General features: G+C 48.0%; 1 protein-coding gene across 4 annotated transcripts in view; it reads left to right on the forward strand.

Annotated features, from left to right (window-relative positions):
- ITGB2 (integrin subunit beta 2) overlaps window positions 1-26,186 on the forward strand; it is a 487,597-nt gene that overhangs the window by 162,981 nt on the left and 298,430 nt on the right. For 2 of the 4 annotated variants that reach the window (XM_069225706.1, XM_069225709.1), the window contains exon 1: window positions 23,506-23,710. The exons of 1 other annotated variant lie outside the window; for it this stretch is intronic. The gene's annotated coding sequence lies outside the window, so the exon portion shown is untranslated. Of the gene's footprint in view, window positions 1-23,387; window positions 23,711-26,186 lie in introns of those variants that run through there. One more of the 4 variants, XM_069225705.1, reaches the window with a different exon arrangement.

Genomic DNA, 26,186 nt, shown 5'->3' on the forward strand with positions numbered 1-26,186 from the left:
GAGGTCCCAAAACTCTCTGTCCCTATGCAATTTCCACAGACAATTTTAGACATGGCTACAGACCGAACCGCTGGACGGAATTACACCAGATTTGGCAGAAAGCTAGCTCTTGGTCCAGAAAGTGTGCTGTTTTGTGATTTGGTGTAAATCGATTCAGTAGTTTTTGAAAGGGAAAAGAAATAAAGATACCTAGGGACATGGATCCTCTGTGGATCTGACAGTCCTCTTCTGATACCTGATTGGCTGTCAACACTTCAACCAGGAAGTATTGGCAGCCGTTTTAGGGCTCAGACTCAGCTGAGTCCCAAAAATAAACTGAAAAATAAAGAAATGGAGGCAGGATAAGAATATCCTGAGCCCTTAGGCCTGCTGTTGGGGTCGCACAGGGACACCAAGTCAGCTAAAAAGCATATTTTTCAAATGTTTGCTGTACAATTGCAGAGGATCCTTGAATCTCAACAAAAAGTTAAAACAAAAATGCTGTCTCCCTCATTTAATTCTATTACAGCCCCCGGGTGAGCCAGGTTCAAAGAGCATCCATATTTGGGGCTTTCTGTCTAAATGACCCATTCTGAATTTGCATAGAATCAAATTTACATGAAGGCATTTGCACTGACAAAGGAGGTGCACAAAGACTAATTCATGTGCAATATTTGAAGGCGCTGGTTTTATGTCTATGCTTATGTTTGAATTACCTGTGCTTCAGGGCAAGCAGTCTAACCTTCTTTATGTGCCTAAAATAGCTCTGGGTAGTGTAGCTAATCCAAGCCAGATTCTAGCTTTTGATTTATTGAAGTGAATATGTTGTTTAAAACCAGCAAGAAAGATAGACCGATAATTGGGTTTTCAATTACTCCAAGCATGAAAAGTGGACCAATGTGGGCAGCATCTATGCTCTCTTTAACTTCTCTCCACAATTCAGAACTAGAATTTGTTCTCAGCTGGAGTATAGTGGTAGCTGGTTGAAGGTAACAGCACTCTCTGGTTGTGGCAGGCAGGAGTTGCGGGCTAAGCATATTTCCACATCTTTACTTCCATACAATAAGAGCCCACAACCATAACGCCGTGCATGGCATGGGGTTGGTGACATGTGGAGGGTTGGCTGAACGCGCGGGGTTGGCTGCACGCGCGGGGTTGGCTGCATGCTGAGGGTTTGGCTCAGGGCCTGGCCACAAACCAGGCCCTGCACCCATTACCCTGCTGCCTTAAAAAAACATAGACATTCACTTAAAAAAACAACGGTTACAGGGACATTATTGTTTGGAATTATCATTTTAAATACCTTAGAAATTCACTAAAAAAACAAAGGTTACAGGGACGTTATAGTTAGGTTCAGAATTTACATGCACAAAACTATTAAAATTCAGCTATTATACATAAAGTTATTTCAAGTAACTATAACTTGTGCCCTAACTCACGTTCTCGCCATGCACAGCTAATTACCCTACATATTACAATACTCATAACATCTTATATGACATCACTGATAATATCTTTGCAACAATTGGTGTGAAATTATTGATGAAAAAACTGTGCCTGGCGGTGGTGCGAGGTATAGTTACCTTAGGGCATGAGTTATATTTACTTGAAATAACTAACTATAACAGTTGCTTTTCTATGGTTTTGTTCATGTGAATTCTGAACCTAACTATAACATCCCTGTAACCTTTATTTTTTAAATTGGAATCCAGTGAAATCATTGGTTGATGGGGCATCACAAGCAGGTAATAGCTTCAGAAATCATCAATGATAAAATCAGTTTATAGTTTGATGTATCCTCAAAAGCCTATTTAATCTATGTTATAAGAAACTTTGGCCCTCATGACGACCCTGGCGGTCGGTGATAAAGTGGCAGTAATACCGCCAACAGTGGCGGTAATGTCTCCGATAGACAGCCAATGTACCACACCGACCGCTAGGGCGGAAACAACAGTCACCACGGTGGTAGCCACCTACAGCCATGCAGAAGTCAAAGTTCCACCCCCCATATTATGACAAAACAATCCGCCACCTTTTCCGGGGCGGTACCAACGCCATCAAAAGCCTGGTGGAAACACTCTACAGAAGTGAAAGGACTCACCATTGGAGACACAGGGAAGAACCATGCCGCCATGGAACCAGGATTGCAAGTATTTCCGATTATATTCTACGTTATGCTCCACCATGAACACCAACGCCGGTGAAGATGATGACGATGAGTACAGCCGCCTAGCACACAAGGGAGTGGGGAGGAAAACGACAGTGACACACACACACACAACACACAGACCATACACACACAACATACACACAACCAGCTGCCCAAGAAGACAATTTATCCTCGTAAATCGGCTGAATAATGCAATGACAACAGGAATTTACTAAAGTGATTGTAATAAGATCAACACAATATTAATAATAATTTTGCCAATGCAACAGATATGTACAAATGTACAAAAAAGGGACACTGCCCAATCCTCAGTTTACGGGGGCCACATGGCCATAGGGCAAAGTCCAAGGCCCCACTCATTACCTGAATCAATGCAGGGGCATCAGTTGGCAAATAGGCAGGCACCTCGGGGCGGGAAGCACCTCAGCCGGATGTGGAAACAAGACCAATGGTTCTGGAGGGGGCAACGTGCTTGGTCTTGGGGATTGCAAGGCCACAGTCTCTGGAGTGGGTGACTTGCCCACTGGTTCTGGAGGGGGCAACATGCCCTGTGCTTGGTCCTGGGGAGTGCAAGGCCACAGTCTCTTGAGTGGGTGACTTGCCCACTGGTTCTGGAGGGAGCAACATGCCCTGTACTTGGTCCTGGGGCGTGCAAGGCCACAGTCTCTGGAATGGGTGTCTTCCCCACTCCACTTCCGCACAGCAGCCCATGGAGGCTGGATCACATTGCGTCCGCCGGCAGTGATGGCTGCACTGTGGTGGTGGTGGTGTTGGTAGTGGGAGGCTCCTGCTCAGCCCCTGCACCCTGCGATGGCTGCACTGTAGTGGTGATGTTAGTGGGAATCTCCTGCTCAGCCCGTGCACCCTGCGATGGCTGCACTGTGCTGGTGGGGATAGTGGGAGGCTTCTGCTCATCCCCTGCACTCACTGATGGCTGCACAACCACGGATGGTGGTGGAGGCTCTGTGACAGCTGCTGGTGCACACTCCTTCCCCTTCTTGTGTGCTGGTGCAGGCTCCTTCCCCTTTCTGCTTGCTGGTGCAGGCTCCTTCCCCTTCTTGCTTGCTGGTGCAGGCTCCTTCCCCTTTCTGCTGGCTCGTACAGGCTCCTTTCCCTTTCTGCTGGCTGGTGCAGGATCCTTCCCCTGTTTGATGGCTGGAGCAGGCTCCTTGCCCTTCAGTAGTTGTGGCCTGGAATCCTTTCCACCATGAGTAGGTGCGGATGGAACTGGGCCCATGGACTGTGTGGCTGAGGTGCTTGGCTGGGTTCTTGATACCTTGGCCATACGTGCAGGACGGGGGGTAGGGAAGAGGTCGATGGTGGAAAGGAAAAGCTTTTTAGGGACATTGGGGTGGGAAGAGGGAGAAGTAATGGGAGTGGAGGATGAAGGAGTGGTTTTTGGAGGTGCTTGTCTGCTGGTTTTGGGTGCAGGTGCATGGGTTGTTTGGTGTTGTGAGGTGGATGGCTGTTGAGTGTCTGAATGCTTCAACACTTGCCTTAGGAGGGGGGCAGACACAGTGGGAGAGGATACAGGGGATGTGTGCATGGATGTTGTGGAGGTGTCTGCCAGTGAGATGTGTGTTCTGCTTGGTGTGGTGATGATGCAGATAGTGGATGATGATGTAGTGCATGCAGGCGTGAGTATGGACTTAACTGGGTGGGAGGTGGAGGAGGAGGAAGAGGGGGAGACAGTGGAAATACTGGATGTTGTTGTGTCTGCAACTGAATGGTGTTTGTTTGAGTGCCTGTGGGATGAGGTGTGGTGCTTGTGTTTGCCTGTGACACTCTTGGGTGTTGTTCTGTGTGCATGCTCGTCAGGCTGTGTGCTTGGGATGTGTTAGGGTTGAGGAGAATTGGACTGGGAAGTGGAAGTTGGAGGAGGAACGGTAGAAACAACAGGGACAAGGGCTGCCATCAGAGAGGAGGCCAGAGCCTGGATCGATCTCTGTTGGGCCACCAATCCAGTGTGAATGCCTTCTAGGAATGCATTAGATTGTTGCATCTGGGCTGCCAGACCCTGGATGGCATTCACAATAGTTGATTACCCTACAGAGATGGATCTCAGGAGGTCAAAAGCCTCCTCACTCAGGGCAGCAGGGCTCACTGGGGCAGGGCCCGAGGTGACTGAGGCGAAGGAGATGCCCACCCTCCTGGATGAGCGGGCATGGGCAACTCCCTGAGGGGCTGCTGGGAGGGCAGTGCTGGTACAGGGGTGGCAGCTGTACCTGTAGCCTGGGTGGGCACAGAACTGTCCGCCATCACCAGACAGCTTCCATCGGAGAAGGTATCAGAGTCTGTATTGTCCCCTCCAGTCTCTGCCGTGGTACTGCCCTCGCCCTCCGTCCCACTGGTGCCCTCAGCCTCGGTGGACTGTGCCTCCAGGGTCCTGTGGGATGCAGCTCCCTCCTTCGCCTGTGCCTCTGCTCCTCCTCCAGATGATGCTAATGCACATAAGGACAGAATGACAAAACAAGAAAGGGGTGGAGAGAGACAAAGGATACACTGGGTCAGTGACTGAACCAACACCACCATTGGCGTACACAGCACCCTCACACACAGGGAACAGGCAAACGCACTATGCATTGCACTACCAGTGACATTGCTAGCCACCAAGGCATGAGGAGGGGCACACACCGCCAACTGAAACACACCTTGGACCAACGCAGCCCTGGCCAGTAGTGGATGCTAAAAAGCTAGGTAGGCATTATTTTCTCTTCAGACCCCTAGCCACCAGAGGACCTACACTGCTATTTCTGGCCTGGTCTAGGAGGACCCGAGGACACACAACCACCACCTGGATACCACCCCACCAGGCGTAAGTTGTAATGATAGCCACTGTACTCACCCCCTTATGGCTGCTTTGTTGCCCTCAAGCGCCCATCCAGCTCTGGATAGGTCACCACCAGTATGCGGGCCATCAGGGGGTCAGGGTCTGATGGGCACCCCTTCCTCGTTGGGAGGCCATCCCCAGCTGGGCCTCCGTGGTCTTCGGTGCCCAGCGTCTCAGGTCCTCCCACCGTTTGCGACAATGGGTGCTCCGTCTGCCATAGACCTCCAGGGTCTGCACGTCCTTGGCAATGGCACACCATACACCCTTCTTTTGATGGGCCCTGACCTGCAGAGGCAATACAGACAGGAGAACACCATTAGACAAACAGTCCAGCTAGTCCAGCGATGGCTGCACTGTAGTGGTGATGTTAGTGGGAATCTCCTGCTCAGCCCGTGCACCCTGCGATGGCTGCACTGTGCTGGTGGGGATAGTGGGAGGCTTCTGCTCATCCCCTGCACTCACTGATGGCTGCACAACCACGGATGGTGGTGGAGGCTCTGTGACAGCTGCTGGTGCACACTCCTTCCCCTTCTTGTGTGCTGGTGCAGGCTCCTTCCCCTTTCTGCTTGCTGGTGCAGGCTCCTTCCCCTTCTTGCTTGCTGGTGCAGGCTCCTTCCCCTTTCTGCTGGCTCGTACAGGCTCCTTTCCCTTTCTGCTGGCTGGTGCAGGATCCTTCCCCTGTTTGATGGCTGGAGCAGGCTCCTTGCCCTTCAGTAGTTGTGGCCTGGAATCCTTTCCACCATGAGTAGGTGCGGATGGAACTGGGCCCATGGACTGTGTGGCTGAGGTGCTTGGCTGGGTTCTTGATACCTTGGCCATACGTGCAGGACGGGGGGTAGGGAAGAGGTCGATGGTGGAAAGGAAAAGCTTTTTAGGGACATTGGGGTGGGAAGAGGGAGAAGTAATGGGAGTGGAGGATGAGGGAGTGGTTTTTGGAGGTGCTTGTCTGCTGGATTTGGGTGCAGGTGCATGGGTTGTTTGGTGTTGTGAGGTGGATGGCTGTTGAGTGTCTGAATGCTTCAACACTTGCCTTAGGAGGGGGGCAGACACAGTGGGAGAGGATACAGGGGATGTGTGCATGGATGTTGTGGAGGTGTCTGCCAGTGAGATGTGTGTTCTGCTTGGTGTGGTGATGATGCAGATAGTGGATGATGATGTAGTGCATGCAGGCGTGAGTATGGACTTAACTGGGTGGGAGGTGGAGGAGGAGGAAGAGGGGGAGACAGTGGAAATACTGGATGTTGTTGTGTCTGCAACTGAATGGTGTTTGTTTGAGTGCCTGTGGGATGAGGTGTGGTGCTTGTGTTTGCCTGTGACACTCTTGGGTGTTGTTCTGTGTGCATGCTCGTCAGGCTGTGTGCTTGGGATGTGTTAGGGTTGAGGAGAATTGGACTGGGAAGTGGAAGTTGGAGTAGGAACGGTAGAAACAACAGGGACAAGGGCTGCCATCAGAGAGGAGGCCAGAGCCTGGATCGATCTCTGTTGGGCCACCAATCCAGTGTGAATGCCTTCTAGGAATGCATTAGATTGTTGCATCTGGGCTGCCAGACCCTGGATGGCATTCACAATAGTTGATTACCCTACAGAGATGGATCTCAGGAGGTCAAAAGCCTCCTCACTCAGGGCAGCAGGGCTCACTGGGGCAGGGCCCGAGGTGACTGAGGCGAAGGAGATGCCCACCCTCCTGGATGAGCGGGCATGGGCAACTCCCTGAGGGGCTGCTGGGAGGGCAGTGCTGGTACAGGGGTGGCAGCTGTACCTGTAGCCTGGGTGGGCACAGAACTGTCCGCCATCACCAGACAGCTTCCATCGGAGAAGGTATCAGAGTCTGTATTGTCCCCTCCAGTCTCTGCCGTGGTACTGCCCTCGCCCTCCGTTCCACTGGTGCCCTCAGCCTCGGTGGACTGTGCCTCCAGGGTCCTGTGGGATGCAGCTCCCTCCTTCGCCTGTGCCTCTGCTCCTCCTCCAGATGATGCTAATGCACATAAGGACAGAATGACAAAACAAGAAAGGGGTGGAGAGAGACAAAGGATACACTGGGTCAGTGACTGAACCAACACCACCATTGGCGTACACAGCACCCTCACACACAGGGAACAGGCAAACGCACTATGCATTGCACTACCAGTGACATTGCTAGCCACCAAGGCATGAGGAGGGGCACACACCGCCAACTGAAACACACCTTGGACCAACGCAGCCCTGGCCAGTAGTGGATGCTAAAAAGCTAGGTAGGCATTATTTTCTCTTCAGACCCCTAGCCACCAGAGGACCTACACTGCTATTTCTGGCCTGGTCTAGGAGGACCCGAGGACACACAACCACCACCTGGATACCACCCCACCAGGCGTAAGTTGTAATGATAGCCACTGTACTCACCCCCTTATGGCTGCTTTGTTGCCCTCAAGCGCCCATCCAGCTCTGGATAGGTCACCACCAGTATGCGGGCCATCAGGGGGTCAGGGTCTGATGGGCACCCCTTCCTCGTTGGGAGGCCATCCCCAGCTGGGCCTCCGTGGTCTTCGGTGCCCAGCGTCTCAGGTCCTCCCACCGTTTGCGACAATGGGTGCTCCGTCTGCCATAGACCTCCAGGGTCTGCACGTCCTTGGCAATGGCACACCATACACCCTTCTTTTGATGGGCCCTGACCTGCAGAGGCAATACAGACAGGAGAACACCATTAGACAAACAGTCCAGCTAGTTACACATATGGCCCACCATACCCGTTTACAGCACTATTGGCATACACATAGCCTAGCACTCAATGTGTATCCAGCCAGGAGGACATCCATCCCCCCTTACACAATGCCTTCACACACACCTCCATACATGCATGCCACATGCATCGTGCCCACAGTGTACTCACCTGTTGGTCTGGAGGCCCATACAGCAGTCCGTATTGGGGTAGGACCCCATCCACCAGTCTCTCCAACTCCTCTGAAGTGAAGGCTGGGGCCCTTTCCCCAGTCACACGGGCCATGGTAGGTTCCAGACACAGGTCACAGCAGCACATGCAGTGTAGGTCCTCTCCTATGGAAGCTCAGGAAACAAGTGAGGAATCAGATAGAAAATGGTGGTCATGAACGCGGCGGTGCATACCGTCACCACCGGCGTAGATCACCATTGGCCACTATAGCCCATAGGGCCCAATATGAACCAATGAGGATTTGCACGGCGGTTCACGACCACCTCCCGCCACAGCGCACAACGTCAGCAGAATTACCTCACTTCCACCTGTCCCTCCACACAGGGCAGGCGGACACCATTTCAGGGGGGGTCGCGCAGCCCTATGGAATAATGCTGCATCACAGGAGAAAGAGGGACATACTGGACAAATCACACTGACCCATTACATGTTTACACAATGCAAACTACTGTTGTGGATCCATTGTTCAGTTTGTGACAGGCTCCTCACTCTTTTGTCCCATAGATTCCTACTGCTGCAGATGAATAGGACATGGAGACACCGTGTACAGACCCCTGGTGGACTTGGCTACACTGGAGGACAGGCACATAATAATCACCTATAAACTGGACAGGTCCACAATCACAGAGCTGTGTGCCCAATTGGAACCTGATCTGATATCTGATATCCGTCACCCCACTGGGATCCCCCCTCTTGTGCAAGTGCTATCAGAACTCCATTTCCTGGCAACTGGTTCTTTCCAAGTGACAGTGGCCTTGGCAGCAGGAATGTCACAGCCAATGTTCTCAATAGTGCTGACCAGAGTGTTGTCTGCCCTGATTAAACACATGTAAAGCTACATTGGATTCCCCCAGGTTGAGGATTTGGCCACTGTGAAGGCCAAGTTTTATGCAATGGGGCATATCCCCAATATAATTGGGGTGATTGATGGAACACATATTGCATTTGTACCCCCCACCCGCCAGAATGAACAGATGTTCAGGAATCGTAAGAGTTTCCACTCCATGAATGTAAAAATGGTGTGCTTGGCGAACCAGTTCATCTCCCGCGTCAATGTTAAGTATCCTGGGTCGGTACATGATGCCTTTGTCCTGAGGAATAGCAGCATCCCAATGTGAGGCCCAACTATGGAAGCACAGGGTGTGGCTAATAGGTGAGCTCTGGTTCCCACCCAGTATATGATGGTGTATGGGTATGGTGTGGGCCATATAGGATAGTGTGTGGCTAAATGTTGTCCCTCGGTAATTGCAGGTGACTCTGGTTACCAAAACATATCATGGCTGCTGACCCCTGTGAGGAATGCCAGGACAAGGGCAGAAGAACGTTAAAATGAGGTACGTGGGTGAACCAGAAGGATAATTGAGAGAACCTTTGGCCTCCTGAAGGCCAGGTTTCGGTGCCTCCATCTAACAAGTGGATACCTGTGCTACTCACCCAAGAAGGTCTGCCAGATAGTAGTAGCATGCTGTATGTTGCACAACCTGGCCCTCAGACGCCATGTACCTTTTCTGCAGGAGGAGAAGACTGGAGATGCCCCTGTGGCAGCAGTTGACCCTGTGGACAGTGAGGATGAGGAGGCAGAGGATGAGGATGAGAACAACAGAACATCTGTGATACGTCAGTACTTCCAATGACACACAGGTAAGACAGTATAACTTTACATTTCAATGATTTTGTTGTATTCTGTGTGGCATTGGAATGCTGGTAATTCCCAATTCAATGCCCCCTTACTGATCCCTCTAGCTCAGGGTTCTGCTAAGTCGGTACTGGAGAGCCCGGTCCATGCCAGATTTTTAGCATATCCACATTTAGAAACAAGATGTTTCAGAAATCTACATTTTTCTAAATGTGGACATGCAAAAAATCTGGCAGGACCGACTTTGCAGACCCCTGCTGTAGCTATTCATTTTGTAGATGTCGCTGCTGGTGTGATCACTACAGCCAGCTACAGATCATTAATCTATGCCCATTCTCTGTACAGTTCATTTGGAATGGTTGTACCTGTTTCAAACAGTACATATTTGATATACATGACATACTCGAAATCGATTTTTTTCAAAGGGTGTTTATTGAAGAGCTAACATATAGGGGGAAAGTGCAATGGAATGGGGTGATGATGGAGGAAAGTCCAGGGTATTGTTCCAGTCTGTTTGTAGCACAAGTGCATTGTCCAAGGGTACATAGGAAGGGGAGCAGTGGCAGTTCAAGGTGGACAGGGTTTCTGTGCGGGACACAAGGGGGACAATCCGGAGAGTCTCATTTCCTGGTGGGGGCCTTGGCAAGTGTCTCTGGCTTCTGTCTGGATTGCAAGGAACGTTTGCGTGGTGGTTCACCTTCTGCAGGGGGAGGGGTGCTGGTGGCCTGTGAGTCCTGTGGCGGGGCCTCCTAGCCACTAGTGGCAGCTAAAGTGGAAGGCTGTTCAGATGACTGGCTAGTGGCAGGGGCCCGCTGGTGTGAGACTGCCTCCCTCATAATGTTGGCCATGTCTGCCAGCACCCCTGCTATGGAGATCAGGGTGTTGTTGATGGCCTGCAAGTCCTCCCTGATCCCCTGGTACTGTCCCTCCTGCGGCCGCCTGTTCTCCTGCACATTGTCCAGGATCTGGCCCATCCTGTCCTTGGAATGTTGGTAGGCTCCCAGGATCTCGGAGAGTGCCTCCTGGAGAGTTGGTTCCCTGTGCCTGTCCTCCCCCTGGTGCACAGCAGTCCTCCCAGTGTCCCTGTTGGCCTGTGCCTCTGGCCCATGAACCGTGTGCGCACTGCCACTGACCCCAGGTCCCTGATTGTCTTGGGTATGAGGTGAGGCCTGGGGTCCCTGTACAGATGGACACACTGCTGATTGACGTGTCCTGGGCACAGAGGTGTGGGTACGCTGGGTGGGTGCTGTGGTGGTGTTTCCTGATGGGGGAGGCTCTGTGGTGGTCTGTGACTGGGTTTGGGTAACCAGCTGTCCAGTGGTCCCTCATGGGCCAGGTAGATCGTCCAGATCCTGAAGACCAGAGTTACTGTCATCAGTGTGGGCCTCTTCAGTTGGGGGACTGGGTAGTGCTGGCACCTCCTCTCCAGTGGCATTGTCTGGGGTACCTGTGGGGAAGTAAATGATGTGTTATGGTTAATGTGTATGACATATTGTACATCCCTGGCTTCCCCTCTATGGTTGGTGTTGCCCTGCCAGCCTTTACTTGTGTATGTTGGTGTATAGTGGGATTGTTAGTTCTCTATACTGTGCATGCTTTAGTGAAGAGTGTCCATGCAGGGCTGTGAGAGGTGTCCATGCATTGGTACAGCATGCAGGGCTTGGCATTGGGATTAGTAAGATGTGATGGTGGAGTGTGTGGGATGTAGTGGAGTGAGGGTGAGGGTATGTGATGGCATGCAGGTAGGGGTGTGATAATAGTAGAGAGTTGGCTTACCAGAGTCCAGTCATCCAACGACTCCGGCCAGGCCCTCAGGATGCAGTATTGCCAAGACTTGCTCCCCCCATGCTGTGAGTTGTAGGGGAGGAGGTGGGAGTCCACCGCCAGTCCTTTGTATAGCGAGCTGGTGTCTTGCTGCTATGGAACGTACCTTCCCCCGTAAGTCGTTCCACCTCTTCCTGATGTCGTCCCTTGTTCTGGGGTGCTGTCCCACGGTGTTGACCCTGTCCACGATTCTCCGGATTAGCTCCATCTTCCCAGCTATAGATATTTGCTGCACCTGTGCTCCAAATAGCTGTAGCTCTACCCTGACAATTTCCTCCACCATGACCCTTAACTCCTCCTCTCTGAAATGAGGGTGTCTTTGTGGTGCCATGGGTGTTATGTGAGGTGTGTTGGTGAGGGTGTGTTGGGTAATGTTTTGGGGTGTGTGATGTGGAGTGCGTGAGTGGTGTATGGGTGTGAGTGGTGTGTGGCTCTAGTTGGCTAGGTGGTCTTGGTGTCAGTCTTGTGCCAATGACTTGTAATCATAAAGGATTTGTTGGTAATGTGGGTGTTTGTTTTGTAGTGGTGTGGGTGTGGTGTGTGTATGGGTGTCAGGTGTGTGTTGTTTGAATTGTCCAATGTGGTGTTATTTTGACTGTGGGTGTCCATTGTGAACGCGGCGGTATGAACCGCCAATGGTTTACCGCTGTTGAATGTCCGCTGTGGTGATTCGTGGGTCATAATGTGGTAGGCGTTGTTTTGTTGGCGTAACGGTTTGGGTTTTGATACCGCCAGTTTATCACTGACTTTGGTCTGGCGGATTTGTGTATGGGGATATATTCTGTCGGATTGGTGTGTGTGTGTGTCATAATATGGTTAATGGATATCTGCCGCCGCAGCCGTAAGTTGGCGGCCATCAGCATGGCAGTAAGCGGGATTTACCGCCAGGGCCATAATGAGGGCCTTTGTGTCTTTTGAATAGTTAAAACCACTGGAATAGTTACCGCAACTAAAATATTTAGCAATTAAATTAATTAAAATTAAGGCTTCCAGTTTTTAGTGATTTTACAGATAAATACAGACAGAAAACAATCTATTTCCTGTCTGTATTTATTTTTAAAAGCAGAAAAAAAGAAAAGTTGAGTTTTTGTAAGTGACACTCCTTGTGGTCCTTTATGAATTCCAGACCAAATGCTAAGCAGACAGACACCGTGGGCCTTTAAAAACAGGATGAGATTTCCTTAAATACAGGCATATTTTAACATATATGTTTATATATGCTATTTACCTGCCGGTGTAGTATTTTACTATAGTTGGCTGCTTAATTTGCTAAAATGCGGCAATTTTCAAAGTGTAAGTACATGTTTATCAGTTAAGTAAATGCGAAAATATATCATTTTTTAACATTATTTATTCTCAAAACATAAAATAAATATGGATAAATACCAATAAAATGCACCAAAAATAAATATGGATAAATACAGACGGAAATGTTAACAAAAAAGTACTATAACACTAGGAGCCATAATTAAAATATATCATAGGTTTCAATGAATAAAGTAGATTCTTTGAAACTGACATTGTTAGGGTACTTTTTTATGACCTTAGCTAGATGTCACATGGGAATACATAACGCAAACCACACTGTATAAACTGAGTTAATGAATCAAACAAAATGTAAATCCTGTTATTGTTTAAAAATACATCAATATATCTGTGCACTTCTCAACCACACAGATGATAAAGAAAAATCAAAATGTTTACCAACATTATTTTTAAAAACTTAGCAGTAATCCAATAACCCCTACATACCCAGTACCTTAATGAATCATAACAATTGTCCTTACAAATAATCTAATAACACTCCACGGGTGTGTCATGATATCATGAGTGGTGTTTTGGCTCACATACTCTTAGAGGATCCTTCTTCAGGGTGATGGCGCAGAGAATTCATGTTAATGTTTATATAAACTAGTATCCAATGGACAGTACTTTGGTTTCCTTAGAAAGGAAAGGCAGAAGGTCAGCTTCTAAATAATAATATGTAGCACCGTCTGTTTAAGGAATTATATATTTATCCACATAAACCTACCTATTTTTACTAGAATGTTGTGTGTCATTAGTGGAGATGGTGTGCTGAGTGTGTGACTCCTTTTCTCTGCATCTGACTGCCTGGTGTACTCATACCCTATGCATTTTCATTCTACCAATGAACCATCTACGTAGTCATTTAGTCTACCTATTTCATCGCCTTCTAGCCTAGAGTTGAGATTCGTATATAGGTTACCTGATATGTCTATCAGGTTCCTTGCACTTGTCTCTAGACGTAGTTCACCGATCCACACAGTATTGCAGTGATTTTGTAGTGGAGAAATCCACCCCAAACGTTTTTGATTTTATTTAAATGGGGTTGCCCATTCCTCACCCCAAGTATTTTCTTTTTCTGTGTCCCCTGCCCTCGAAATCTTCTGCTAATTCAGGGAAGAGCAGTATCGAGCATAGGGTGTCTAAGAGTGGGCTGTGCAGTCATGGGGGTGGGCTGCAACCTGGAACTTAGTGACTGGCTTCAATGACCCGCCGCCAAGTTGTGGCCAGCCTTCTTGTCTTGTGTCTGTATTTTTCTTCTCTTTCTGCACTCTTTAAATATCTTTTTTACTGTAGGACACAAGTTTGTGAAGTCACCATGAGAACACCTGTGGAGAAGTGTGGTGCAATGGTTAGAGCGGCAGACCCTGAGGCAGATATCTGGCCCAGAACCAGGGTTCAATTCCTGCCTCAGCGGGTCTTGGGCTCAATTCTTTTGGATCAGATAATTCTCCCCTCGGTTCCTAATCTAATTAATGGGTCCCACTCTGTAACTCTGGGCAATAGCTTACTTAATCTCCACAACAGCCCGAACAGCGTTTGGATGCCTGGTTTCACCCGGGGGGTTGTCCAGGAGTGGGTGCCTCACAGGGAAAAGCCAGGAAGGGTTCCACAGCGGTATGCGTACAGCGCCTTGAGACCCTAATGGGTGAGTAGTGCGCTATACAAGTGCGAAATTTACATTTACATTTTACATGGGCAGAGCGCAGGTGACACAAAAATCTCACATCATGTCATCTGATCCCTGTGCCTGGTAGCACTGCACTCTTCATCAGGGCAGATGGAATCTGACTTTCCAGTGGCGTAGTCCATAGGTATTCAAGTAGAAAACTTTCTTTGGTAAGCGTTTTCCCTCGGAGTTGTGCCATATGAGGTTGTAATTGATAAGGGGCGTTCTTCTATCCTCCATCATGTGATTGCAGCTAGAAGCGATTTTCAACAATTTTGTATTCACAAACCATGATCGTGTTACCCACTGTTTCGTATGAAGAGCACCAACCATATATGGCTGTGCGTTACTTCCAGTTCAGTTTAGGAAGCTGCTTTATAAAAGGTCTGTAGATCAGCTTCAGGACATCCAATCAGTTCTTGTTTCCTGCTCTGCTCTTCCTCACCTACTTTCTGCTGATATCCTTTGTTAGCACCACTAATGCCTGAATTCTACTAAACCTTTTAGATTGTAAGGTCGGTGTTTTTTTCTGATTACTTACCAGTTTTACTTTGAAGAAATCCTGTAGTTTTTTTCCTCTACTCCTTTTTGCTACTTTTGTCACAATTTCAGGAGTCTCAGTGAGAAGCAATTAAGCTTATCTTCATCTTTATAGGAGTGAAGAATATTTGCTTTGGTCACTCCTTAATATAGTGGCAATGCAAGAGTTGATTTTGATGGGTCTTTCAGCCACCTGTAGTATCAAACCCTTTAGACTGTTCCAAATCAAAAGTGAGGGAGTGAATTAATTGGTCCCCCTAATCAACAGAATTTAATGTAGCTATTTGAGATCATCTATCCATCGTGATGTAATGTAAGAAAGTGTACTTGGAGGCCGAACCTGTGGAACTGCAGGAATACATGAATTACTTCACTTCTAATGAGTTAATATAGGGGCAATCTGCGAAACATTAACATGCATTGACAAAACCAGTATGTTTCACATTTAAAGTGGGAGGGCTAAGCTATTGGCTTTGCCAATGCTTGCTTGCATAGAAAAGCATAATGAAAAATATTTTACAAAATTCCTAATGAAAGAAACTCATTGCAAATGGCTGCCAGTGCCTTTAGATGCATTGGCAGTCATTTTGACATTGGTTTTAAGAAAGAATAGGCATACCAAGGTTGGTGTCAGTGTCTGGGCATTTGTCACATGGGTACATGCCATAATGCAGTAGCAGACATTTTTGCTTATTTTAGCAAGCTGTAGTTACTTTTTCATGGTGACCAACAGCCATTTACAAATGTTAATTAAATTACAAAAAAGTAAGCACAGGAACGTAACAATAAATAGGTGAGGGGTATACTAGCACTATGCGGCTGCTGAGCCTTTGTAAATAAAAAAACTTTTTAAAAGAATAAAAATATAGGGAGGGAAATTGTGGGGGGAGCAATGGCAGCAGTTGTAGGCAGGGGTGGCTAGCTCGTATTTACAATGGGAGGATGGGAGGGGGGAATACAATAAAAATATAATTTAAAAAGGCACCTGCCTATCGACAATCTTCTCTTTGTGTCGCGTCATCTCTTCCAGCTCCGTCAGGCGACCGTCACAGGACCCAGGAAACTGCACAAGCCAATCCTGATGCTGGTTTCATACTGGTATCCATTAACCACTAAAGGTGTGGGATAGTTGGGTGGAAAGTATGGTGGTAACATACATGGTAAAAGTGAGTAAAAACACTCAAACACACATGCGGTGATGTCTTACCCCGGAAATAGGGGCGAATGGCCTCTGGTCTGGGTAATGCCGGGGGTGGGGTTTTCCCTTGTAGTCACACTCTTGAGGGAAGAGAAAAGGCAGGACCAAGGAGGGGGGGGGAGGAGAAGATTAGAGAGGGCGGAGAGGGGAGAGATGTCAAGGATAATCAGGTCAAGGTAGGAGAGATAAGGGGAGGAAAGGAAAGTAGAAAAAAGAAGAAAAAAAGAAAGAAAACAGAAAAAAAGAAAAAGGGAAGACAGAAAGGAAGAGTCCAGCAGAATAATAAATATTAGTATAAATAATGCTGGTATCCAGTGGGGTTGCCACAGGACCGGGGTGAAAGAAAGCTCCAAAATGCAGGAATAACCAGAATAAAAAACTTACCACTCCAAAGGGAATACCCGGTGAGAGTACCTACATGCCGGTGCCCGACCTCTCTGATGTCGAGTGAGGGGTGGGCCCGGTATTTAAGGTAGTATTGGAGGTGGAAAAACCAATGCATGCTGGGCCGGCAGGTTCCGGCGTTCATAAAACGTATTGTGGCAATCCCGGAAGTTCGGGTATGTCAAGGGGAGCCATTAGGCAGAAGCGCTGTAAATAGAGGGCGCATCTGCGAAGCCGGTGTAATCCGGATGTGGTCGCTCCGATCACGTCCCAAGTCTGGGACGTGGCAGGGCGCATAAGACTGACGCGCTGCGGGGTGCGCGGCGCGCAGCCATGGTTCCACGGGACTCTGGGAAACCGAGTCCCGTGGTGCGCATCAGCCACGTCCTGTAGTTAGGACGTGATGATGCGCTGAAGAGACGACGCGGCGCGTGATACGCGGCGCGTACTCAGGTTCCCCGGGAGATTGAGCCTCGTGGGAACCAGAACAGTGTGGCGCGCCGCAAAGGAGCGGCGCGTCGGAAAAAAGATAATAAAGAAGGGGGGCGGGAAAAAAATGAAAGATGCCCAGAGCAGAGAGAAAGAGAAAAGGGGAAGAAAAAAGGAAGAGGGAAACAAGGGGGGGGGATTGGAGGAGGAGAGGAACAATGAAGAAAGGGAGGGAGACAGGGGGGGGTTTAAAGCTAAAGGGAAGGCAGGGGGGAAAAAAGGAAAGAAACCAACAAAAGGGAGGAGGGGAAAAAAGGAGAGAGTGAAAAGGAAGAGACAAGCAGGGGAATAGAAAGAAAATGACAATAGAAAGATGTCTCAGAAAAAAGGTTGTCTCAAAAAAAAAAAAAAAAAAAGGTTGTCTCAAAAAAACGGGGACAGCCAGAGGTTGTCTGCTCAGCAAACGGAATTACACAGGGGGGACTAAACAGCGGAAGAGATGGTAATCATGCTGAAAAAGTATAGAGTATATATATAGTATATATATATATATATTGTGATAGAGTTTCATATGGCCATTAGCCTAAGGCGGACCACTGGATATTGTCATTCAGTCCAAAAGTGTCGGTATGCAATCTCCATACCCATCTCTGTTCGTACAATAAAAGCTTTTGTTTTACGTTAGTCACTGTAGGTTTAAGTTGATCTAGTACCACCCATTTCATATGGTCGGGATGGTGATTGTTGGTGACGTAATGCTCTGTCAGTCTTGTGGCATCTCTTTTGTAGTGAATGGTGCTTCTGTGTTCGCAGATGCGTGTGCCTACTCTTCTTGTTGTCATCCCGATGTATTTCAAACCACAGGGACAGGTAATCATATAGACGACATTCTTGCTGTTGCAGTTGGTCATCTGTCTTAGTTCCCACGGTGTTTGTAGGCCCAAATCCACTGTGAGGGTTTTCTTGGTGAATGCACACACGCTACAGTTGCCACATGGCAAGTATCCTTTTGGGGGTGGTAGATCCCACAATGTTCCTTGTCTGTTTCTAACAGGACTAACCCGTGGGCGGGTGTGGACGATCATATCTCGGATGCTCTTGGCCTTTCTGTAGGCATTCATGGGTAACTGAAAAGGAAGTCCACCAGAGGTAAGAATTTTCCAATCATCATTTATTATCTTTTTGATAATATTGGATGCTGGATTAAAAGTGTTCACACAAATTAGTGTGTCTTCCTTGCTGGTTCTGGTGGTGGGTTGTAGTAATGTTTCTCTGGGGCTGACGCGAGCACGTTTATCGGCTCTCCTCAAGAGGTAATCCGGGAATCCTCTTGCTCGGAGTTTGTTAGTAAACTGATGAGCATGTCTCTTATAGTCTGTGAGATCTGTACAGTTCCGCCGAAGACGGAGAAACTGTCCCTCTGGTAGGTGCTCTCTAAGGGAACGAGGGTGGAAACTCTGAAATTGCAGAAGGTTATTTCTATGAGTTGGTTTGTAATATACCTCCGTTATGAGGGAGCCATTCCTTTCAGTTATTAGAAGGTCAAGAAAAGAAATGTCCGGGTCTCCCAAAGTAGCTGTGAATCTTAGAAAAGGGTTCAAGGCATTTAACCATATGACAAAGGTGGTAGCTTCCTCCTTCATGCCTTTCCAAATAAGGAGGATGTAATTGATATATCTTTTCCATATTTTTATGTTGTTGAAGTAAGGATTGTCTTCTGTGAGCACCATTTCTTTTTCGAAATGGTCCACATATAATCATGCCAAACTCAGGGCGAATGTACTCCCCATTGAGGTACCCTGAATCGGTAAAAATAATTTTTTATCAAATTCAAAAAAAATTCTGGTCAGGGCCAAATGGGCTAGATCTAGGACGAATTCTGGTGGAGTAATGAAATTCCAGTCGCTATTGTTCAGTAGATCGCTGATCACTTCTAGAGTTGCCTCCTGTGGGATGTTGGTATACAGTGACTCCACATCCAGAGTCATCAGTTGTTCTTTGTCCTTGTCGAACTCGAGATTGCTTAGTAGTGAAAGGACATCTTTAGTGTCTTTTAGATAGGTAGGAATCCGTTTCACAAATGGTTGGAGGAACCAGTCGCAAAATTGAGACAGTGGTTCCAAAATGGAGCCAATCCCAGATACTATTGGTCTCCCTCGGGTGGGTGTTTATTCTTGTGGATCTTAGGTAAGATGTAGAAATAGGGTATTTTAGGGTTGGTTTGGTTGAGGAAGGTTGCCTCATGTTTTGTAATCCAGCCATTGTCAAGACCTTTGCTAACTAGAATGGTTATTTCTTCCTTGATGTCCGTTGTAGGAGCTTTTGACAGTTTCCTATAGTGATGATTATTGCCTAATAAGCGTAAGCATTCTTTATTATACATGGTCGTAGTCATTATCACAATTGCCCCACCTTTATCAGCTGGTTTCACAATGATCGAGGGGTCATTACTTAAGTCGTTGAGGGCTTTTAGTTCTTGGGTGCTGATGTTATGGAAAACCTCCCTCTGATTCCTTTGCAGGTCATCGATTTTCCTGCTCACCGATTTCTTGAAAGCCAGTACTTCGGGTGGCATTTGTTGGAGGGTAGGAGTGAACTTGGATTTGGGACGTAACCCTGTATTCTTTTCCTGTCCAACATTGGGTTCGGGGTTCTGGAGGAAGAAGGTTTTTAGCCTGATCTTACGGAAGAAATCGGCCAGTTCAAACCTTAGTTTGAAGATGTCAAGTTTGGGAGTGGGAACAAAGCCCAAGCCCTTCTCTAATGCATGAAGCTCACTCTCACTCAATATTTTAGTGCTTAGATTGACAACAGTGGGTGATCTCTTTTTTATGATCTGCTTGTGCTGGGGGTCTCGCTGTCTGTTGGTCCCTCTTTTAAATTCCAACATACTCCCTTTTTCCTTCCCCTTCCTCGTCTAGGGCCTCTCCCAAAAAAAGGAACATTTGGGTAGGTCCAGGTTGCCGGTAGTTGGGGGTAGATCGGGGCTTGGAATTGATTGGGTGGCCCTTAGGAAGAGGGCCAGGTCCAGGGTGGCATATTGAGTGGGGGGTGGTGGGGGCCTGTGTATGGATGTATGGAGCAGGCCAATTATTCCGTAGGTTGCCCCTCCGGCCACGCCTCGGGCGTGAGGATTGTGTCTGACCATTGTCTCCCTCCCTTTCTTCATTGTTCCTCTCCTCCTCCAATGCCCCCCCACCCTTGTTTCTCTCTTCCTTTTTTCTTCCCCTTTTCTCTTTCTCTCTGCCCTGGGCATCTTTCATTTTTTTCGCCTGTGTATGGAGCAAGCCAATTATTCCGTGGGTTGCCCCATTCCGGCCCCGCCTCGGGCGTGAGGATTGTGTCCGGCCATTGTCTCCCTCCCTTTCTTCATTGTTCCTCTCCTCCTCCAATGCGCCCCCCTTGTTTCTTTCTTCCTTTTTTCTTCCCCTTTCTCTTTCTCTCTGCTCTGGGCATCTTTCGTTTTTTTCCCGCCCCCCCTTCTTTATTATCTTTTTACCGACGCGCCGCAACCGGGGAACCTGAGTACGCGCTGCGTATCATGCGGCACGTCGTCTCTTCAGCGCATCACCACGTCATAACTACAGGACGTGGCTGATGCGCACCACAGGACTCGGTTTCCCAGAGTCCCGTGGAATCATGGACGCGTGCCACGCACCCCGCAGCGCGTCTGTCCTATGCGCCCCGCCGCGTCCCAGACATGGGACGCGATCGGAGCGACCACATCCGGATTACACCAGCTTCGCAGATGCGCCCTCTATTTACAGCGCTTCTGCCTAATGGCTCCCCTTGACATACCCGAACTTCCGGGATTACCACAATTCGTTTTATGAATGCCGGAACCTGCCGGCCCAGCATGCATTGGTTTTTCCACCTCCAATACTACCTTAAATACCGGGCCCACCCCTCACTCGACATCAGAGCGGTCGGGCACTGGCATGTAGGTACGCTCACCGGGTATTCCCTTTGGAGTGGTACGTTTTTTATTCTGGTTATTCCTGCATTTTGGAGCTTTCTTTCACCCTGGTCCTGTGGCAACCCCACCGGATACCAGCATTATTTATACTAATTTTTATTATTCTGCTGGACTTCATCCTTTCTGTCTTCCCTTTTTCTTTTTTTCTGTTTTCTTTCTTTTTTTCTTCTTTTTTCTACTTTCCTTTCCTACCCTTACCTCTCCTACCTTGACCTGATTATCCTTGCCATCTCTCCCCTCTCTGCCCTCTCTAATCTTCTCCCCCCCCCCCCCCCCCCTCCTTGGTCCTGCCTTTTCTCTCCCCTCAAGAGTGTGACTACAAGGGAAAACCCCACCCCCGGCATTACCCAGAACAGAGGCCATTCGCCCCTATTTCCGGGGTAAGTCATCACTGCATGTGTGTTTGGGTGTTTTTACTCACTTTTATCGTGTATGTTACCACCATACTTTGCTGTGTTGTGTGCGGTGGTGTGCCACCCTTTTCTCACCTTATCGTAACCTGCAGTTTATTTATTATACCTTACAGACCTACCTTATTATGAACCCCCTGTTCAGGTAGGCCGTTAGACTTCACTTAACGAGCACACCCCTTAGTAGTAGTGCTCTGGGATCCTAGACCCTGACGAATGCCCCTGACCTTCCAGCACATCGAGAGGGCAGAAACATGTTGGTCATACATATATATATTTTTTTTTAGACTCTAAGAGACATTCATCTCTAGTGAGCCTCTTTCTCCCCCGTGTTTAACCTTACCAACATGCACCTCCATTAAAGTTTAATTCATTGATATAGGTGACATGTATGGTAATTTTATTCTCACCCTATCTGGATCCCTGATTTTTATCTAGTAAGTTTAATTTCAGCACTCCCTCTTGTTCTTTTAACAAAGAGGTTGAGTCCACCCAAGTAGTATCATCTTACTTGGGTGGGGCTAGGTGGTCAAATGATGAAGCAAGACACTATTATGTGTGTGAGACCACCTAGTCCGTAAAGGAACTCCCCCCTTATTCAGCGCAGCCACCCGTTCTAGAGACACTCTTCACACACGCTCTCTTTCCATCACGAACCCCGACCCAACCGGTACTGGCAATTGAGGGAACACTGGTCCAATTCCACCCTCAACCTCAACTATCCCACACCTTTAGTGATTAATGGATATATAGATTTCTCTTGGGAGCTTGTTTGGGATAGCATCACTCCCATTACTCTCTCTTTGTGTTTTAGGTTTCATACTGGTAACCAGCTGGGTTAGCGATGTTGAAAGTGCACCTGTCAGGCTGGCCGTCGCAAGACAGCTGGCTTAAGGGACATGCGCACTTTAAAGAAGTGCACAGGTCCCTGCTGCCACTCGGCAGCAGTTGTCACGCTCCGTCCTGACACTCGGCTCAGAACAGGGCACTGAAAAATAAAGTGGTAAAAAACAAAGTTTATTACCATTTTATTTTTCAGTTATGGGGGCATTTTTTGGCGGGGCGACGCTCCTCCGCCCACATGGAGGGGCCTCCCCTGGTTGTAGAACTGTGGAACGAAAAGCAACAGAGTGAGGGAGAAAACGAATGGAAAAGCAGGGGGGGGGGGGTGGCAGAGCATTGAAGGAAATGGCGAGGTATGAAAATCAATGGGGTATTGGAGAGGGGGTAAGTGTAGGAGAAACAGCACACACAGGAGGAGCGACGGTGAAGAGCGGGAGGTGTAGGTGATGAGAAGCATTAGAGGTCGCAGGGCACTGGAGGAACTTGTTGGGGGGATGGAAAGCAACTGAATGGAGGGAGGGGTGGCAGAGCCGGAGAGGAACTGTTTGGGATGTAAAAACAATGGATAAGTCGGGAGGAATGGGAGGGCAATGGACGAAGTGTATGCATACTAAAATACCCAATTCATCTCCTGGTGTTTAAAGACAAAAAACGGCTTTAATTTAGCATTCACCCCCTTCTGAATTTGTCCGCACCACAGTATAAGTCAATGAGAAAAATAATTTCCCCTGATTGTGTTTTTGGAAATCTCCCTTTTGCATCCATGTTGGCATGGATTCAAGAGTGCGAAAGCAAGACGCGCAGCGGACAGGGGCAAACATATAAAACAAAACAAGAACATAAAAGAGAGGGAAAACGCATGCACTTCCACTAATTGTCTAAAACAATGGAAAGATACAATCCTGTTATAAACGCTAAAACAGCTTTTCTTCAGGGAACGGACAAACACAAGAGGAAAGCAACTCATTGACTACGAAGCAAGGAAATTAGACGAACAAGAAAACCAATCATTAACAACGGTTTGAACTAAAGTCCGCTCTAAGATTATAGTACATGATAGGTCGTTCCGCAAAAGACACGTAAAGCTGTTTATAGGGAGACCTAAAAATATTGTTTCAACAACAGCACGCATCAATAAAGTGTGAAACGGGCACACGCGCGCGCTAACCTCAGATTTGAAAAGAAATGTCTGGCACCAGCCTCCCAGTGGCGCAGATAAATTCTTTACCGACGGCCGTCCCGGGACGTGGGCGCCCGGCAGAGGACTCATCTCTGCTCATAGCTAGGAGGACTCAGTTGAGAAACAACATTAGGAAACGGTGGTGGTTTCATCAGGGTGCACTTCTTTTTAAACTTATTTCCCCTTTTGACTCTTCCTGTTTCTCCGGCATTTAAGTGCAGCTTTGTCGAGAATAAGCGCGCCCTGCTCCGACGCCGCGCTCCCCAGAGACCCAGCCTTGCCGCAGGTTTTGTCAGGCTGCCCTGGTAGGAAGTTCTGCCGCTTCTGAGCAGCTGTTTCTCCGTTATTTTCTCAGTCAGCAAACGGCTGAGTAATCCTCTATTCCAGCATCCCCCAGCATTACTACACAAGGTAGGATTTGTCCGTCCGTCGCAACATTTATGCTTGAGATATTGTGTTTTGCAAACATGCTTTATTTCTGTTACCTCCAGCTACAAAACAATTTAGGCACGTCGCGAGTTGTATTTAATATCGCGACAACTTGTCTCCTTGCTACTGTTGCGCGCGCTGGAAGGACATATTACCTGCATGGGGGGGGGGGGGGGAGAACAGGGCATGTCAGTGGCTCAGAGTATCTGTTCTACTCCTCGACCTCAACCGGTCTGTTACTAAAAACCCAGCTCCCACCAGTAAGCCAAGCAAACATTTTATTGATTTCACTTTTCGACCCAAGGAGGCAGGCTGTTTGCAAAGGCGAGGATCCGCGGACTTATTGCTATGGAAATAATAGTTGATGTAATATATGGATAAGAGTTAACTTCGCGCACGGGCAACAAATAGAATGAGGTGTTGAACAAGAAAATGAGCAGATGGACTCGGTCGGATTTTTTTATTTATATCGCTCAAGAAAGTTTAGATGTTTCTCTATTTACTTTCCTTCTCAAATGTTCTCTGGTCAGTGAAAGCTCATTTTCTTTTTGGGCGAGTTTCCAGTTTCCAGAACGGGTTTACATGGTTGCGAAATCTCGTGCCTTCAAAAATAAGAAGTGTTCAGTACAGTCAGACGGTTTTGACCAGAAACAGTACATGGCACATTAGAGAAGTAGCAGCAGCACAAGTTTCACACACACTCAACACACAGTGCACAGACAGCAGTGGTGAAAGCATTCTCCACACGTACAAACATGTATAGCAAAAATATAGCATTTACCACCTGCTCTGAGCACAGATGTCATTTAGAGGTTACATGGGGTCGCAGCTGGGACCCCCCTGGCCTGTCCCTTGCAGTGACTGCACTGCCTTTGTAACCTGTGGTCTCAGAGGTAGCATAATCAGTGCCACAAACACACGAACAGCTCTGCCATTCTTTTGTTCTGAATATGTTTTATTTTAGTAATACTGAATAATAACCTATTATTGACATTTAGTGTAATAAAAATGGAGCACCAGGAGCGGAAGTAAGTAAAAATGCTTTTAAGTGTATGTTGTGTGTTTGCTTGCTCACGGGAGTGTGTTTGTGTGAAAGAGTGTATGCGAGAGACCTGTTAGGGCGGAGGAGCGTCGCCCCCCTGCCAGCAGCAGAAGATTGCAAAACTTTCACGAGGGGATAATAAACTACCCCTCGTTGTGAAAAGGCCGGGGCATCTTGGGTGAGGAGCTGTGAAGAGTGCTCAACATTCCCCCTCTCTGCGCATGTATGTTTGGCCAGCCAGCTCAGGCCGGCCAAACACCAGCCAGCTCAGGCCGGCCAAACACACATAATCGTTGTAGGTTCTTTCTAGCCTGGCAACACAGTTGCTGGGCTAGAAAGAGCCTGCACAGGCTTCCCAGTCTGCCTGAGAGCGCCCAGCCAGGGTGCTCCCAGCCAATCGTGACGCTGCGTTGAGCAGCGTCAGGATTGGCCGCAGGCAGGCTGGGAGCCTGTGTCTGCGTGCAGCCAGCAGGGAAGAGGAGCACGGAGGGGGACCATGCCGAAAAGGTAAGTGTTTTTTTTATTTTTATTTAATTTAATACAGTTTTAGGTGCCCCCCCGTCCGCGCGCCGCACCCGCTCCGCCCCGCTCCTTTTGAGCGAAGTGGGCTGCAACTTCGTGAGACTGCATGTGTGGATGACTGTGAGTGACATGTACTGAGTGAGAATGAGGAGACAATGTCAGTGAGTGACTATGAGCGAATCAGATCGAGTGAGAAGGAGTGAGAGTACGAGTAACTGCAAGCGAATTAGAGAAGATGAGTGAGAAATAACAAGAATGACTTGCGGGAGTGTTAGAGTGTGAGAGAGAATAAGTGAGAGTGATAGTAAGTGAGACAGAGTGATAACCTTTAAATGAGTGAGAGCAAGTCATGTACTGTGCTCTGCCCAGTGCTTAGTTTAAAAAAAAATAAGTGCCAGAGCCCTTGTCAGGAGGCCACTGCAGTGTGCACCACCTGTTGCCCCTGCCACTGTTGCCAATGAAACTACCAACGCAACTACTCAGACTCCTCTAAATGTGACATTTCAGACTATTCCAGGCCCCCAAAGCTATAAGAATGGTTTAAGTGCCAGGTATAGTCATTTTTACTGTGTATTTAAATAGTAAACAACTGTTGTGCTAATCCGCAATTCAGTGCTGGTGCCGAGCACTGGAAACCACATGCTCAAATGAATCACTGGCTCCACCACTTTCAAAGCTCTAAACTAGACATTTGTGTTTTGTTGGTATATTAATCATTCAGTTATATTTGTATTTCAGCAGTATCAGTTATTGTGATGTTATCAGGGTTAATGTGCCATGACATCACTTCTGGGATGATTTAGGGTCATAAGTCATCAGTGTCACTCCCTGTGATGTAATTAACATCAAAGGGTGTATGATGTCACTTATCCTACCCGGTATTATGGTGTATTC

Source organism: Pleurodeles waltl, chromosome 3_1 (assembly GCF_031143425.1).
Source record: "Pleurodeles waltl isolate 20211129_DDA chromosome 3_1, aPleWal1.hap1.20221129, whole genome shotgun sequence".
In the NCBI taxonomy this organism is placed as follows: domain Eukaryota; kingdom Metazoa; phylum Chordata; class Amphibia; order Caudata; family Salamandridae; genus Pleurodeles; species Pleurodeles waltl.